Below are 19,899 nucleotides of genomic sequence, written 5' to 3'. Positions count from 1 at the left end.
CAATGACAATGAAGCAAACAACCAAATAAATATTTTCAAGAACAAAAAAAGACATTGACTTCCTTCCTGTCACATGAGGCTGTCAACTTCCTACTCCTACTTCCAGAAAGCATGGCGAGGGCAAACCCTCCCAAAGAAAGCATATTTCCATGTTACTAACAAGTATTTTTGGTTGACACACATATATCTACATAATCATGAAGGTCTCTAGAATCATCCAAACAAAACTAATCTTACAAGAGATCTATAGTTTTTTATTTACTTGGTCAAAAGTCCAAGTGGAAACTAGTTGTACAGTACATTAAAGTACATATAACATATATCATGGGGAAATTGCGATGACATGGACAAATATGGATGCTTTAAGCAAATATATGTTTATTATTAGTGAAACCATACTCGACATAGAAGATGAAGACTAGACATGTTTCAAAGGTCATGGATGTTTTTCAAATAACTTGTTCATGTCTATTTGACACATGGAGAAAAAAGAACATAGAAATACCGCAGGTTCCCATTACTTCTCTTGTACATCCATCTTAAACCAGCTAAGACCAGCCAACCAGCTTAGGCTGGTTTTAGCTGTTTTTTTTTTTTTTTTTCCAGCAGGGTGTTGAAAGCAGTTATTTTAAGTTAGGTGCCAAATGTTTTCCTCCTATTCAAATTTGACATTGAATGGGTACATACAACACATTTGCCCACCGACTACTATAGTTGCAGCACATTCAAATACAATTTTCAAGAAAATGAATAAATAAAATAAAATGCAGACCATGTTCACATAGGACACTATTAACAAAACTATATGCATGAAACCATTCAGAAAAATTTTGGCACAAATGGGTTAACTGAAGACTCACAAATTATTTGAATCAGTTGTTGACTCAGGAACAGCTGCAATCCGTTCTGTCCAATTTGCAAATTAATTGTTCAGTGTGATTACAAACCAATTTAACAAGTCCCCTGAAAAAGAATCAGCTTGTTTTTGAATCAGAAATGCTATTGCGTCTCGGAGCGGGTGGCGATTTCTCCAGTTTAAAATAACAAGAAAAAACGTGTTTTTTGAGAAATAGTGGAGTAAAAAGAGTAAAAAGTGGGCCAGGGTACTGGGTACACTCTTAAAAATGAAGGTTCTTTACGATGCCATAGAAGAACCTTTTTTGTCTAACATCTGACAGTTTCACAAAAGATTCTTTGTGGCAAAAGAAGGTCCTTCAGATTATAGTTAAGAAAGAGGTGGTTCTTTAAAGAACCTTTGACTGAATGGTTCTTTGTGGAACCAAAAATGGTTCTTCTATGGCATCGCTGTGAAGAACCTTTTAAAGCACCTTTAAAGCGTAGTGTGTGAGCATTAGGTAGTACTAGTGATCAAAACATGATTGCTTTTGTCTCTGAGTGCTTCTGCAAACCACATGTACAGGAAGAAATTAGATTTTAATTACGCTTTGTGTACTTTTCTCTGCGTTCTTGTGCAAAAGCGCACCTGCAAATCTAGGGCAACACTCCCACATACAATTTACACTTTCTGATTTATCCAACATGCAGGTGACTATGGAGTGTGCTGGTATTGTGTTACTCTTGTGAGTCAGTGCTGTAAAGCTGCACTACAAAGAGCAGCTTGATCATTAATCATGTTCACGCTGCTAATATCTATATTATAAAGGAATAACCATGCTGACTCACCTGCTTTGGCCTGAGATATAGCTTCAAAGCAAGAGGTCATTACTACTTATCAGTATCTGTGTGGAGATGCAAGAAAATGTTGTTGTGGTAGTTAGGAACACCACCCAAACAAGGCTCGGCTCAGATATACAGGAGTTGAGATATGCTTGTTAGTCTCAAGTGGTTTTGGTTCGCTTGACAGATGGAGGATTAAGTGCTTTTTGATGGAATGACTCAGGTACAATACGACTCTTTGAATTGATAAACTCTTGCTTTTATGCTTTTGTGTGGGTTTGAGGTTATTTATAACATGTTTGTTCACTACTAACAGCAATAACACTTTCTTGGTTACTGTGGAGACCTTTGCTTTGGATGAGTATTGACATCATTAAATACTTATATAAATTAGTGCATGTCGATAGCTGAAATTTTCTGAAAGTTCTAAAACATTCTATAACTAAAACAAATATGTAAAATATTTAGATTTCTTTAATAATCAGAGAAATATGTCTGCATTTGCTCTCTGTCTAGCAGGTATAATTGACATTATACATCTGATGATCCTAAATCCAGAAAAAAAAAAATTGTAAGAAATTACAGTATAGGTGACTTAGAAGATGCCGGTTTCAGGGCTGTTAAGATTTATGCATTGTGCAATTATATATGCAATTATACAGGTTAATTGTCAGCAAACTGTAAAAGCAAGCAAACAAACAAACAAAAAGTTTGGAAATTATGAATAAATCACAAGTAACCTGCACTGTAAAAAGTTTTCACCAGTTTCAACTTAAAAACTTAAGTTTAGTAGCTGCCTTAAAATGTTAAGTAAAATCAACTTAAGTCATTTAAACTCACAAGTTAAATCAACTAATTTTATTGTAATAAGTTAGAATGACTTGTAGTTTTAAGCTGATTTAACTTAAAAACTTAAGGCAGGTGCTTAACTTAGTTAAACTTTTAAGTTAAATCTGGTGAAAACAAAATATTTTATTTTATTTTATTTTATTTTATTTTATTTCTGTAGTAAAAAAATATGACCTGGACATGTTTTTGTGAGCTTAAAAAGTACTGACATTTTAGGAAATTATGAATCACAAGTAACCTGGTCAAACACCAAAACCTTTATTTTATTTTGTTTTGTTTTATTTTATTTAATTTTACTTTATTTTTTATTTTTTATTTTTTTGTAAGATTCACCCTTATCACAACTAACCAGGTAAAAACACCAACACCAACAATTAATTTAATTTAATTTACTTTTAATATATAATTATATATATATATATATAGATGTTTAATTAACTTTGTTTTGTTTTATTTTATTTTATATTGTTTTATTTTATTTCTGTGGTAAAATATGACCTAGACATGTTTTTGTGAGCTTAAAAAGTACTGAAAATTGTGGAAATTATGAATAAATCACAAGTAATCTGGTCAAATACCAAAACCTTTTTAATTTAATTTATATAATTTAATAATAATATATTATTATTATTAGTATTAGTATTAGTATTAGTATTAGTATTAATTTAGTGAAATAATTTATTTTTTTATTAATAATTTATTTTATTTTAGACATGTTTTTTGCGAGATTCACCCTTATCTTAGTGCTATAAATCACAAGTCACCTGGTCAAACACCAAAACTTTTATTTTTTATTATTATTTTTTATTATTTTATTTTATTTTATTTATTTTATTTTATTTTATTGAGGTAAAATGTGACCTAGACATGTTTTTGTGAGATTCCCCCTTATCTCAGTGCTTGGGGGCACATCACACACACAGCAGCGCCACATATGTGGGGTTAAAAGACTTGTAGCTCTCCAGCGAAACATCTGATGACACACTGGGCGTTTCTCTAATGGCTGTGTCAAGGTTGTCCCCATGACCTGAAGGGGGCTGGTCTGCCTCAAATCCACTGTAATTATCCAAACAAAGGCCAGGCCTAATTGTCCTGTAAAACAATCCAGCTGCCATTGAGCAGCAGCAGATCTTTTCTCTGGGCAGGGGTGATCCATCTTTGCGGTGTCGCTGGGACAGAAGGAGGGCTCTGACAGCTTAAGCCCTGATATATAGTCATGTATTGTGTTGTGCTTTGCAGACGGGAACACAAAAGAAAAGTTAACCTGGATGACTCCATTGTCGCCGTTCCTTCGGCTCCATGGAGGATTTGGTGATAAAAACGCACTCTTAGTGACGCACAACGCACCAGACATGAAATTGGACGCCAACACTGAATCCGTTATTGATGTCTGTCTGATGACACAAAGAAAGCGTGTAACTTTAGAGAAAAAACGATGGGGGGTTGGAGCGGGAATGAAACTGCTCGCACCAGAAGAGAACTTGAAAAGACTTTTCTCTTGAATATCTTTTATACGTTAAGAAATCAGCCATTACTTTTGTCAAAATTGACCCTATTACTTGTTTACCAATCAGCTGTTTGTTGGTCAGTGCATGGATAAATGGATTCCTGACTGGATTTCCCCCCTCAAAAATTGGCTAAACAAGTATATGTCTTAGTACGGTATGTTCAATCGTAAGCTTGATAAAAAGTAATTTAAAAGTAAGCTAAAAAAAAGTAGTTAAAATACATTACCTATCAAAAATTACCTGGTATAAGTTACTAACTACAGTTTTCATCATGTAATCTGTAATCAGTAATAGATTACTTTTTTTTTTTTTAAGTAATCTACCCAGTACTGTTTATATATACAGTCAAACCAAAAACTATTCGGACAACAGATACAATGTTTGATATATTTTTACTAGTGGGTACAGGACACTACAGTTCATTTATGTAAGTGAGGATAGCAGAATAAAGTAAACTGTGACATATGATACCCTAAAAATTGTAGTAAAATTTATAAAAATTTGGGACTGAAAATTAAGACACTTTGATCTGACCAAGTGTTTTTCTTCAATTGCTAATGTGACCTTTTTACACCACAGATTGAACGAAATTAAGCATTGCTTAGTAATTGGTCAACAAAGTATTGATAGTTGTATAAATATTGTCATACTAAGAGTCTGAATAATTTTTGGTTGATTGTAATCCATTATGTACCTTTCTATCAAAGTTTTCTGACATTATCAAAATTAACCCTTAAATGCATGCCCCGGGTCTTTAGTGACCCAGGACGTCATTTGCTACCCTCTCCCTCCTTCATTTTTTCTTATATATATATATATATATATATATAATTATAACTTATTATATATATATATATATATATATATATATATATAAAAGAATATCTGTTTTCTGATTATTTTTTTTGTAAAAAGTGTATAGGATCGCTAGAGACCCGAGGTGTGTAATAGTGTAAGTATATTTTTCATGCACAAAAATATGTAAATATCTTATGACTAAATTCATACAATTCACTGTTATTCCTCGAGGTGGCACTGTTTAATAGACAATAATGACAATAATGTTTCACTCATAACTATCGCAGGCATAAAAAAAAAGAATATCATCAGAAAAAAACTGAACTGGTTTAAATGACTTTACTGCAGAGCAATTACTGTATGCAATAAAATATAAATGTCATTGTTATTTGATGGTGGATGTGGTGAATAAGCTGCCAGCGATCAAAATATCGACTTTGACGTCATTGAAAATGATAGTTTTGAGAATATGGCTGAGATCGAAAATATCAGCCAGATGCTGAATGTACTGTGGAAATGTGTTCCTAGGATGACGGTGATCGTAAAATCATCTCAAATTGAACCCTTCTAAGTTTCAAAATGTAATAAAATATGCTTTATTTTATTCTTCTGTAATTGTTCTTAAACTATCAAGAGTTTTTTGCTATTGCAGAAGTTAGAGATCCATCCGTGCTTGATATATAGGCCCGGGTCGCTAAAGAACCGAATATGTAATAATGATTGGCGAAACATTCATGCATTTAAGGGTTAATTTGTTCTGACACAGTTTAACTCTGAGTCTTTGTTATAATGTATTACCATTTTCTAAACTATAGCAAATTGTAAGAATGTGAGAAATGTTGAAGGTGTCTGAATGCATTCTGTATGTACCTCAAGGGTCATTACTTGAATTTGCATGCTTGCACCAACTTTGTATGTCTGAAATATTTGCTTTAGCTAGAAAACCTATTGGCACACACCTGTGTGTGTGTCTCTTCCCATTTCTTTTCAAAGATTACCCAAGAGCCTCTTTGTGTGTGTGCTTTGCCAGAGGTGGCAGAGATGCAGGATCTAAATCTTGACCTAAACAAACGGCCTGAGGCAGGTGTGACGACTGTTATTGATGGAGAATGGAGTGAGAGATGCTTGACCTCCCAGCATTCCTGCACTTTTAACTGACAAAAAGAGAGCCAGAGCTGTCAGTAAATTCACCTTAAATAAGTAAATTCAAGAGGTACTAAAACTTTGTGAATAATCATGTCAAATTAGTACATTCTGGTATTATCATGTACACTTTAATGGCTTAGTTCACCCATTAATTACTCACCCTCATGTCGTTGCAAAACCATAAGAACTTTGTTTATCTTCGGAACACAAATTAAGATGTTTTTGATGAAATCTGAGAGCTTTCTGATCCTGCACAGACAGCAATGCAACTACCATGTTCAAGGCCCACAAAGGTAAAGACATTAGGCGCATTTCCATTACAGATTTGAGTGAAAATTTTATAAATGTCGACAAAAAAGTATTGCGAAAGGATGCCGTTTTCATTAACCGATGTTATGCAACTAAAACATATTTTTTTCCTATTGCGATAAGTCAACGGATTTTGGTGCGATTGTGTCTATATTTAATTGAAGGAGGCATATGCGTGTATATTTACAGAAGCAGCGCAGAGAGCCACTTCAAATGTGCGCGGCACGGCTGGTATAAACGCAAGCTGACTAGAGTGAGCTCCGGTGGCCGATATGTTTTTTGCGATATGTGGAACTTTTTGCGCAATTGACGCTTTTCTATTAGGCGTATTTTTAATTTGCAATTTCAATTGTTATTTCTATTGTTAAAGTAGTCCATGTAACGTGGTTCAACCATAATTTTATGAAGCTACGAGAATACTTTTTGTGTGCGAAGAAAGCAAAATGTCTTGTGGTATTCTCGTGAATGTGTGGCAGAGACTGACGCAAAATAAAATATTTTGTTGAATAAAGTCATTATTGTTGTTTTCTTCGCACGTAAAAAGTATTTTCATAGCTTCAAAACATTACAATTGAACCACTGATGTCGCATGGACTAATTTATCAAAGTCCTTACTACTTAGGGCCTTGAACGTTGTAGCTGTGTCTATGCAAGGTTAGAAAGCCCTCGGATTTCATCAAAAATATATTAATTTGTCTTCCGAAGATGAACGAAGGACTTATGGATTTTGAACAACATGAGGGTAAGTAATTAATGACAGAATTTTCATTTTTGGGTGAACTATCCCTTGAAATCATTATGTTTTGAAAATCTTTTAATGTGTTGACTAACATACTAAAGCACATGTAAAGCACTTGATTATAATTTTAACTGTATAATTTATTTGATATTCCAAACAAATATAGTTACAGTATGTCACAAAAGTGAGTACACCCCTCACATTTCAGCAACCACTTTAGTATATATTCTCAAGGGACAATCGTATAGTAATGAAACTTGGATATATTTTAGAGTAGTCAATGTTCAGCTTGTATAGCAGTATAGATTTACTGTCCTCTGAAAATAACTCAACATACAGCCATTATTGTCAAAATAGCTGGCAAAAAAAGTGAGTACACTGTAAGTGATAACGGCAGTATGTTGTTGAACCGTGCAAAGCCACATGTCCTATTCATCATGTTTATGTTTTTGTCTGCTTGACAGGACCATACAAAGTATCTTGTATTAGAGCAGTTAAAATTAGGTGCTTTAAGTACAGTTCTCTCATACTGACCACTGGATGTTCAACATGGCATCTCATGGCAAAGAACTCTCTGAGGATTTGAGAATTAGGATTGTTGCTCTCCACAAAGATGGCCAAGGCTATTAGAGGTTCAGTAACACCCTGAAACACTACAGTGGTCAGGGTCATACAGAGGTTTTCCAAGATGGGCTCCATTTGGAACAGGCCTCGCAAGGGTCGATCAATGAAGTTGAGCAGTCGTTCTGTGCGTCAGGTGCAGAACCTGGCTTCAAAAAACAGATGCATGAGTGCTGCCAGCATTGCCTTAAAAGTTGCAGAAGTAGAAGGTCAGCTTGTCAGTGCTCAGACCATACGCCGCACACTGAAACAAGTCGGTTTGCATAGGCGTCGTCCCAGAAGGAAGCCTCATCTGAAGCTGGCTCACAAGAAAGCCTGCAAACAGTTTGCTGAAGACAACCAAGAGCATGAATTACTGGAACCATGTCCAATGGTCTGATTACTGAGACTATAAGATAAACTTGTTTGGCTCAGATGGTGTCCAGCATGTGTGGCGATGCCCTGGTGAGGAGTACCAGGATAATTGTGTCTTTCACAAGATGTTCTCTGAAACTCCAGAAAGTAAGCTGAATGGTAGGTTTCCAACAAATAACGACCCCAAACACACCACCAAGATGACAACTGCCTTGCTGAGGAAGCTGAAGGTGAAGGTGATGGGGTGGCCAAGTATGTCTCCAGGCCTGAACCCTATTAAGCACCTGTGGGACATCCTCAAGCGGAAGGTGGAGAAGCACCATGTGTCTAATGTCCAGCAGCTCTGTGAGGAGGGGAAGAGGATCCCAGCAACAATCTGCAGCTCTGGTCAATTCCATGCCCAGGATGATTAAGGCAGTGCCAGATAACAATGGTGCTAACACAATATATTGACACTTTGGACAAGTTCACTTAGAGTGTACTCACTTTTGTTGCTAGCTGTTTTGACAATAATGGCTGTATGTTGAGTTATTTTCAGAGGACAGTAAATCTATACTGCTATACAAGCTGCACATTGACTACACTAAAATATATCCAGTTTTCATTTCTATAGTTTTGTCCCTTGAGAAGATATTCTAAAATGGTAGCTGAAATGTGAGGGGTGTACTCACTTTTGTGAGATACTGCGAATACAGACATTACTTTAAAGTATATTTAGTTTATCATAAATGTTCAGCAGTACATTTTTTTAACTACAATACTACAATATTTCAATATACTACAAAAGACGATTTCAAAGAATATTGCAAAGACAACAAACATACTTATTATATTACATGTAAGGATCTTATAAAGTCAATGTAAGTGGTCAAAAATTTCCTAAGATTCAGCTAAATTGTATTTAATATAAAATTACACTATAATAGTGTTCAAGAACATCACTTTTAATTCATATTTAAGCATATGTATTGATGTGTAAGATGTATATGAATGTATATTATCATAATAATTACTCTTTGAAAGGTATGGTAAAGTATGAATGCTGAAATTTGCTGTAGGGTCCCTATATTAGGGTCATTACTAGATAATTTTGTCATTGATAGTGATGTAACAGGAAACGTAAACGTCTGAGGTCTATTTTAAGCAGTTCCAGTCAAAAAACATATTCCTTTACAGTGTCTGCTTTTTTTTAAGTTACACCTGAACACCCAAGGACACATTTTGACACCAGATCGTAATTCTAACCCGCAACAGATGTGTTGTCACAAGCAGTGTTAGCGTAATGTTATTTTGTGATTCATTTTCTTATTAGTCAATAATAACAATCCAAAAGAGATGTCCAATATTTTATATTTCAAACCATATTCTCAGTGTCTTCAGATATAATAAACATATAAACAAGAACATGCCGTTGAGTTTCCCAGACGGCTGTGGGAATGTCCCGCCGCTGCAGGAAATCCAAACTGAAATCCATACAGTCACTAAAGATTGGCTAGACTTTAATGACTCTGTAGCAATCTACATGTCGAAGTTCAGAGTGTCATAACCTACAGCTACTATTTTTTTTTTCTTTTATTGTTTTTCTCTAATTCTAGAGAGTAATTTCATATCTGTGCACCTCACATTGAGCGTCAGCTATATGCACATAGCTTTCTCACATGATGCCGCTAGCTGAACATCGGCTGTGAGAGTTGGTCTGATAGTGAGAAATACTGCAGCTAGAGTCCAAACAAAGACAAAGGCCTGAGATACAACAGATGGACAGAAGCATTACGCCGTGTTGTGTTCCTCTAGGTGTTGTGTTAATTGGGGTGTATATAAGGAGAAAGCGGGAGAGACTGTTTTGGTATTTCTGACAAGTCAATGCAAGATTCACAGCAATGATGTTTGCACGTTTGGTGCAGCTGGTCATGCTGAACCAAAGAACCAAAGAAAGCTGCTTGGTTTAAATGTACGGCTTCTGTCTGAGCTTTGCTTCAAACATTACTGCACTATTGACTATTTTTCATACTAACAACGTGCTAGCAACTTGCTAATCATGCTAGAAATATGCTACCAACAGACTAGCAACTTGCTAATCATGCTAAAACATGCTAACAACGTGCTAATCATGCTAAAACATACTAAAAACGTGCTAGCAACTTTCTAATCATGCTAAAACATACTAACAACGTGCTAGCAACTTGCTAATCATGCTAGAAATATGCTAGCAACAGACTAGCAACTTGCTAATCATGCTAAAACATGTTAACAACGTGCTAATCATGCTAAAACATACTAAAAACGTGCTAGCAACTTTCTAATCATGATAAAACATACTAACAACGTGCTAGCAACTTGCTAATCATGCTATAAATATGCTAGCAACAGACTAGCAACTTGCTAATCATGCTAAAACATGCTAACAACGTGCTAGCAACTTGCTAATAATGCTAACAACGTACTAATCATGCTAAAACATACTAACAACATGCTAACAATTTGCTAATCATGCTAGAAATATGCTACCAACAGACTAGCAACTTGCTAATCATGCTAAAACATGCTAACAACCTGCTAATCATGCTAAAACATACTAACAACGTGTTAACAACTTGCTAATCATGCTAGAAATATGCTAGCAACAGACTAGCAACTTGCTAAGCATGCTAAAACATACTAACAACGTGCTAGCAACGTGCTAATCATGCTAAAACATGCTAACAACATGCTAATCATGTTAAAACATACAAACAACGTGCTAGCAACTTTGCTAATCATGCAAAAACATACTAACAACGTGCTAGCAACTTGCTAATCATGCTAGAAATATGCTACCAACAGACTAGCAACTTGCTAATCATGCTAAAACATGCTAACAACGTGCTAATCATGCTAAAACATACAAACAACGTGCTAGCAACTTTGCTAATCATGCAAAAACATACTAACAACGTGCTAGCAACTTGCTAATCATGCTAAAACATACTAACAACGTGCTAGCAAATTGTTAATCATGCTAAAACATGCTAACAACGTGCTAATCATGCTAAAACATACTAACAACGCGCTAACAACTTGCTAATCATGTTAAAACATGCTAACAACGTGCTAGCAACTTGCTAATCATGCTAGAATTATGCTAATCATGTTAAAACATGCTAACAACGTGCTAGCAACTTGCTAATCATGCTAACAACGTGCTAATCATGCTAACACATACTAACAACGTGTCATGCTAGAAACATGCTAGCAACATGTTAGGAACTTGCTAATCATGCTAGAAACATGCTATCAGCTTGCAGATCATTCTAGAAACATGTTAGCAATCTTGTTAGTCATGCTAGAAACATGCTAGCAACATGTTAGCAACTTGCTAATCATGCTAGAAACATGCTATCAGCTTGCAAATCATTCTAGAAACATGATAACAACTTGCTAATCATTCTAGAAATATGCTAGCAACAGACTAGCAACTTGTTTATCGTGTTAAAAACATGCTAGCAACTTGGTAATAATGTCAGAAACATGTTAACAACTTGCTAATCATACTCGAAACATGCTAGTAACTTGTTAATAATCCTAGCAACAGGCTAGCAACATGCTAGCTTGCTGGCTTATAATGCATGATAGCAACGTGTTGATCATAATAAAAGCATGCTAGCAACTTGCTAATCATGTCAGAAACATGCTAGCAACAGGCTAATCATGCTAGAAACATCCTAGCAACATGTTATCGACTTACTAATCATGTTAGCAACAGGCTAACAACTGGCTAATCATGCTAAACATGCTAAAAACATGCTAACAACTTGTTATTCATGCTAGAAACATGCTAGTAACATGTTAATCATGATAGCAACAACTTGTTGATCATGATAAAAACATACTAGCAACTTGCTAATCATGCTAGAAACATGCTAGCAACATGTTAACAACTTGCTTATCATACTAGAAACATGCTAGTAACATTTGCTAATCATGCTAAAACATGCTAACAACTTGTTTATCTTTCTAAAACACTAACAACTTGTTAATCATGATAAAAACTTGTTAATCATGCTATAAACATGCTAGCAACTTGTTATTCATGAAAAAAACATGTAGCAACTTGTCAATCATGCTAGAAACATGTTAGCAACTTGATAATCATGTTAGAAACATGCTAGCAACAGGCTAATCATGCTAAAAACATACCAACAACATGCTAATCATGCTAGCAACGTGCTTATCATGCTAGAAACATGTTAGCAACATGCTAATCATGCTAAAACATGCTAACAACATGTGAATCATGCTGGAAACATGCTAGCAACATATTAGTCATGCTAGCAACATGCTAGTAACTTGATAATCATGCTAGAAGCATGCTTGCAACATGCAAATAACATGCTAATCATGTTAATACATATTGAACATTATGATAAAATCATGCTAACAATGTTCATAACATGTTAATCATGCTAGCAACATGTTAGTAATCTATCTATATCTGACAGACTGTATTGCCTTCAAAACATTTAAACTTTAAGCTTTTAAAGCTATTTTAAACTTCAAACTATTTCAGACAGAAAACAATCAAACTTAAAACTTTTTTTTTTTACTTTTTCAAACTTTCTGGTCTTGGCAAACTTTTTTATCTAGTTTTTTTTTTTTTTCTTGCTATTCCTGTAATAAATTCCAGTGATTCCGCTTATACTAGCATATAATACAGTCGTGGCCAAAAATTTTGAGAATTACATAAATATTGGAAATTGGAAAAGTTGCTGCTTAAGTTTTTATAATAGCAATTTGCATATACTCCAGAATGTTATGAAGAGTGATCAGAAGAATTGCATAGTCCTTCTTTGCCATGAAAATTAACTTAATCCCGAAAAAAACTTTCCACTGCATTGTTAACCTTTTCACACGTGAGTTTAAAATATTCTATCTAACCCCAAAGAGTGAGTTTTTTTAGGCGACCGTTATTTTGGAATGTTTCGCATTACTGTTTCCATGGCGACGCGTCATGTGACACGCCGCATCCACAACAACACTGTAAAGCCTCGTTCAGACTGTCAGCCCAAATCCGATTTTGTCCATATCTGGATGGAATCTGATTTGAATAACTGACTGTCCACACAGTCATATCGCAACTGTTCAAATCCGATTTGTGTGTCCATAAACGCTCTTTTGTTTTACGGAATGTGCATTGGTTTCTGTGGCAATGCCGTTGCGTTATTATGCCAACGCTAAAAACAACAATAACAGCAATACAGTTTGCAATATAGATGCTGTCTTGCTATATGACAACGTTGCCGTCGTGCTGGATTATATTTCGTCTTCTAAAGCAGCGGCAGAAACGCAGGAAGCTGGAATGTGTGACTTTATTCTGTGCTGCCGTCTCTGCTGGTTTCAAAACTCAAAGAGGTGCGTATACTAGCTGTATAGTTTTTTTTCCCGCTTGATTTGCAGTTCGCAACAACTCAGGCTTGTTTCTGCAAAGACTTTGTTATGTTATGTCTGACGTGTTTACGTTTTACGTTGCATGAAAACGTGAAAAAGCAGAAATCCGATTTGAATAGGATTCCAAACCACATACGAATGTAGCTCGAAACGGATTTGACCAAATCGGATTTCATGCAGTTCGTTGCTGTTCAGACTACCTAAATTTGATCGGATTTCAATCGGATTTGCATAGAAATCGGATTTGGGCTGACAGTCTGAACGAGGCTTAAGACACATGGATCGCTTTTATTTCGTTTTCCCTTTTTTTATTGTTGATATTCACAAGCATGCTCGCTATATTATGTATTATCTGATATTCCGATTTCGAAATATGTGCGAGTAAATGTATTTAAAAGTTGAAAAACTTTTATAATGACCGCATTAGTTAAACTATACCGGGTGATGGGCGCCGCCATGTTTGTTCACACTGAATCCGAGCTGTGGGATTCACAACACGCAAATTCATCCTCTCCTCCCGAAAGACATTAAAGTAAATCTCTGGTGAGCTGGGAGAAGAGGAGAGTGAACGTTATAGTTACCCACATAATCTGTATATGATATGAATAAAATATGTTGTCAGAATATATTTGTAGGATCATTATTGCTTCTTCTATAGACATCAGTGTGTGTTTTACAAACTATAAATGTATGGTTTTGCTAGTACTTATGTGTATTTAAATGTCTGAAACCTAAAATAAGCATTATATGGTTGAAAACACTGAATAGTTGTGATAATATGACAAGCGCTCAACTCGTCCGATCTGGCTCAGCGCCAGCCAACGCGCCAAAACAGATTTGAATTTAGCAGCTGATGACGTGATGCGGCAAACGTTCGAATAACACCGGTGTGATCGTAAGCTTCAGGGACCAGCCAAGACAAATCACACCGGTGTGATCGTACGTTCTAAATGGTTAAGAAGGCTTCAGGGCGTCCAAGAAAGTCCAGCAAGCGCCAGGATGGTCTCCTAAAGAGGATTCAGCTGCGGGATCGGAGTGCCACCAGTGCAGAGCTTGCTCAGGAATGGCAGCAGGCAGGTGTGAGCGCATCTGACACACAGTGAGGCCAAGACTTTTGGAAGATGGCCTGGTATCAAGAAGGGCAGCAAAGAAACCACTGCTCTCCAAAAAAACCATCAGGGACAGATTGATCTTCTGCAAAAATTATGGCAATGGACTGCTGAGGACTGGGGCAAAGTCATATTCTCCGATGAAGCCTCTTTCCGATTGTTTGGGGCATCTGGAAAAAGGCTTGTCCGGAGAAGAAAAGGTGAGCACTACCATCAGTCCTGTGTCATGCCAACAGTAAAGCATCCTGAGACCATTCATGTGTGGGGTTGCTTCTCATCCAAGGGAGTGGGCTCACTCACAATTTTGCCAAAAAACACAGCCATGAATAAAGAATGGTACCAAAACACCCTCCAACAGCAACTTCTTCCAACAATCCAACAACAGTTTGGTGAAGAACAATGCATTTTCCAGCACGATGGAGCACCGTGCCATAAGGCAAAAGTGATAACTAAGTGGCTCGGGGGCCAAAACGTTGTAATTTTGGGTCCATGGCCTGGAAACTCCCCAGATCTTAATCCCATTGAGAACTTGTGGTCAATCCTCAAGAGGCGGGTGGACAAACAAAAACCCACTAATTCTGACAAACTCCAAGAAGTGATTATGAAAGTATGGGTTGCTATCAGTCAGGATTTGGCCCAGAAGTTGATTGAGAGCATGCCCAGTCCAATTGCAGAGGTCCTGAAAAAGAAGGGCCAACACTGCAAATACTGACTCTTTGCATAAATGTCATGTAATTGTCGATAAAGGCCTTTGAAATGTATGAAGTGCATTTGTGTAATTCTCAAAACTTTTGGCCACGACTGTATATCTTCCGACGACTTAGCAAGTTGAATGGCATAAAGGTGAGTAAATGATGACAGTAGATGACAGCAAATTTATTTCATTATTTTATATCATTCAAACAGCAATATATATTAAATCAATACTGTAAGAGGTCATATCAAACAATGCAGTCTGACAAACACTGAGCAGTGGTTCATGTTGCGTGTGTGTATCAGGATGATGGTGATGGGTTTATAGGATGGTGCTATGGGCTGCTGGACGTCTCTGCACTGATGTTTCTGTTACTCTGAGAGCGAGACAGGAGGGCAGACATCTGTGCATAACACTGGGCCCGCCTCCCCCTCGGCCAGCTGAAAGCTGAGTGGAGGAAAACAGCTGTCAATCACCTCAAACAACCAATAGCAGCAGGGATGCTGACACAATACACAGAATGGTTTTGTTAGTCATTGTTATGAACATAAATCTGTAAATGTGATACATTTAACAGTAAATACGTGCCAGAATGAGATCTGTGTTCGGTAAAAATATCCTTGCTGCCATTCCAGTAATGAGCTGCCATCTTCCCATGATAGTCCCTTATATTGATTTTGGCATCTGAAGAGAGAAAAAAAGCTGTTTCAGATTGTACAGCAACACTTTCAAAATACACATTTTGAACCACTGGTGTTATTAATAACTCCTGTTATTCATGTCAGCATGATACCTGTGTTGCACTGTGCTGTATTTTCACAAAGAAATATAAGTCATATTAACTTCTTTCAAGATGCTTTTTCTAGTCAGTTTTGTTCCAGTCCCCTTTCACGTTCAAGAATACAGGAAGTTAACAGAACAAAATAGCATCAAACAATACAGTGAGAGTAACAGATATGTGAACATTCCTTTTTAACCTATTCATTTTACTTTGTTAGAGCCAATTCACACAGAACTGTCATGCTGTCTCATGCAAAACTCTGAAAAAGATGCAAGACTTTAAGGGATCATTCTCCACTGGCAAGACAGCCAACTTTTATTAAAATTCTATCTATGCAGTACACTGTAAAAAAAAAAAAAAAAAAAAAAAAAAAAAAAATCATTGCTAATATTGAAAAATATTTTCAATTTTCAATTTTTTTTTCTCAACGATTAGCAATGTAATTACAATAAGGTTGTTGTCTTTACTAATATTATTTAGTTCTGATAAGGGACAGCACTTTAGCCATGTGATTACCCCAACTACAATAATGTTGTTGTCCTTACTAATATTATTTAGTTCTGTTGATGAACAGCACTTTAAATTCCTCATTCTACCAATGAATATATGTTTGCTCAGTCAATAGCCTCATTCACAGCACTAGAAAATGTTTCTATAGAAACATCATTATAGAAGACACCTGATTTTAATAAGCAGAATCACCAAAGGAGAAAACCAAAATTTTTAAGCAACCATTATGCAATTGTTTTGTTTTACTGTTGTTGGTTTTTATTTGCCGATTGTATTTGCTGTCTTGTGTCAGTAGCACAACAAAAAGAGCAAATAAAATTATTATTGTTACAATTAATAAAAATAAATAAAATTGAATTGTCACCATTGTTGTGTTTAGTGTGCTGAATGTTAAAATCTGTGTCTGACTCAATTGTGGTTGATTGCAAGATATTGCCTCAAATATTAAAGGGATTATATTGATCCAATTAAAAGGTTCTCAAGGTGTTAATTTTAATAATGTAAATGATTAATAATCAACATGAAAAGCACACTATAGCTAATGATTTAATTTTAAATTAGATCATCTTTTTAAAAAATGCATTTATTGCTTTTCTTTCTATGACACCAAATAACTGTGAGATCAAACTAAAAATATTTTAGCATTCAAGACGACTTTGGGAAATGACTGAATGCAACTAGAAAAAGATGATTTCCGAAGTGGAGGAAATTAGTAAAAAGTCTATTAGGCTAAGAATTGCCCCGCCTCAATTTTTTTCTTTTCTTCTTCTGTTGTTATGTCGCATATTAGCAACTAATTAGTGCACTGCTGCCTCTCACTGTCGTATTAATGTCATTGGTTCATTTGTGGTTACTTAAATATTTGAAGTAAATGTCACTCAAAACAGTAAGTAAATTGTTTACTTTGCCTTGAAATTAGCTGTAACTTAATAAAACCTAGTAGGCATAACAACTAAGTAAAAATAACTAATTATATCTAAGTAAGGTAAACTGTTGGATTTTATAGTGTAGGTTTCTGACACATGCAATGTGAAATGTCCACTGAGTAGTGCTAAAAGAGTGTTTTCAGGCCGTTTTCCCCCCCAAAATAGATAAATGTACATATGGTACGTTTTATGTGATGTTGGTTTTGTACGTGTCACCGCAGTTTTGACTTGAAAATTCCATTGAATGGCGCTAGAACTCTAATGCTCTGTGACTTTTTAATATCTGCACTACACCCAATATGAACAAAAGCAATCACAAACATGCCGTATTAGCTTGTTTTTAGATCTCTCCTCTTTTAACTCTTTCATCGTGGGTCATGTTTTGACAGGATTCATACCCAAGGATTCCGCATCCTAAGTCCAACTCCATGCCGGTTGAGCTACAGAGCAAGCGTGTTACTTCTGGAAAGCGAAACATATGGATCTGTAATCATAACTGTGTACGAACATGGTTACAAGTGCTAGCTGTTTTAGCGCCTCTAGTGTCCATTTCTTTAGCAGTTTCAAAAACAAATGTCCACAGAGTGGTGCTAAAACACAGGTTTAATACGTGAACCTTGGCACATATTTATTACATTAATATAGGTACGTATTGCTGTGTTTTTATTACGTTGGTTCAGGTACGCATTGTGGCGGTTCAGAGTTAAAATATCCGGGGACAGTTGCTAAAAGTTGATGTTAGTTAATGCTCTATCGTGTTGCTTCTCAGGAACCACACTCCAGTGGTTTGAGTCTTACCTCTTAAACAGGTACTTCAAGGTATTTTGGAGAGGTGTGGTATCAAGTCGCAACTAACTACTGGAGTACCTCAGGGCTCAGTTCTTAGACCACTTCTCTTCTCTGTCTACATGGCATCACTGCCATGCTGATGACACTCAACTCTACCTCTCATTCCATCCTGATGATCCAACGATAGCTGCTCGCATCTCAGCTTGTCTAACAGACATTTCTTGCTGGATGAAGGACCATCATCTTCAACTCAACCTTGCCAAGACAGAACTGCTTGTGGTTCCATCAAACCCATCACAATTTCACCATAGAGTTAGGCACATCAACCATAACTCCTTTAAAAAACAGCCAGAAACCTTGGAGTTGTAACTGATGATGTGACTTTCTCAGACCACATTGCTAAAACTGCCCGATCCTGCAGATTCCCTTTATTCAACATCAGGAAGATAAGGCCCTTTCTTTCAGAACATGCTTCACAACTCTTTGTTTAATCTCTTGTTCTGTCCAGGCTGGACTATTGCAATGCTCTATTGGCAGGTCTTCCAGCCAGTTCTATCAAAACGTTACAATTAATCCAGAATGCGGCTGCAGGATTAATTTTTTATGAGTTGAAAAGAACGCAAGTCACACCTCTCTTCATCAATTTGCACTGGCTACCAATAGCTAAAATTCAAGGCATTAACGTTTGCCTACAAAACCTCCACTGGCTCTGCACCCCTTTACCTACACTGTAAAATCCAATAGTTTACCTCACTTGAATATAGTTATCTTTACTTAGTTGCTATACTTACTAGGTTTTATTAAGTTACAGCTACTTTCAAGGCAAGTAAAACAATTTACTTACTACTTCGAGTAAAGCTTACTTAAAATATTCAAGTAGCCACAAAGGAACCAACAACATTAATAAACCAGTGAGAGGCAGCAGTGCACTAATATGTTGGTAATGCATAAAATAACAACAGAAGAAGAAGAAAAGAAACTTTTTTTTTTTTAGGTAGGGCAATTCTTAATAGACTCATTTTCTCCATGTCTGCAGTTATCTTTCTTTCACTAGTTTCCCAAATTCATCTTGAATGTTGAACTTTCAATACAACTGAAAATCTTCATAAATATTTCATAAATTGATGCTGATGTAAATATATATATATAAATTAAACTTACCATTGTAGTGATTAGTGTTCCCTTTGGTTAGGCACTTTCAAACTTTTTTTTTTAATTGCTTTCTTCTTGTTAATGCAACAATGCTTCATGAAATCAGAGCTACTTGATTTCAAGGAAAGAAAAGTAATAACAAGGTTGGTCTTAAAAAATTATTTGTCTTCTAATTAAATTTTTATATATACACACATATATCATTAGCTGTATTTTACATGCTTCCTAATGATCCTTGACTGTTTTATTGCACTTTATAAATACCTTGAGAAGCATTTTATTGGGTTGATACAGTCCTTTAATATTTACGTTAATATGCTGGAGTCACACACAGACTTTAACATTTAGCACGCGAATCACAACAATGGTAACAATTCAATTTTATTTATTTATAATTGTTACAATAACCATTTTGTTTGCTCTTTTTGTTGTGCTACTACTGACACAATACAACAAATTAAATTGGCAAATAAAAACAACAACAGTAAAACAAAGCAACTGCATAATTTATTC

Source organism: Garra rufa, chromosome 25, assembly GCF_049309525.1.
Source record: "Garra rufa chromosome 25, GarRuf1.0, whole genome shotgun sequence".
Lineage (NCBI taxonomy): Eukaryota > Metazoa > Chordata > Actinopteri > Cypriniformes > Cyprinidae > Garra > Garra rufa.
The sequence above is the reverse complement of the archived record's forward strand: the minus strand, read 5'-3'. Positions refer to the sequence as shown.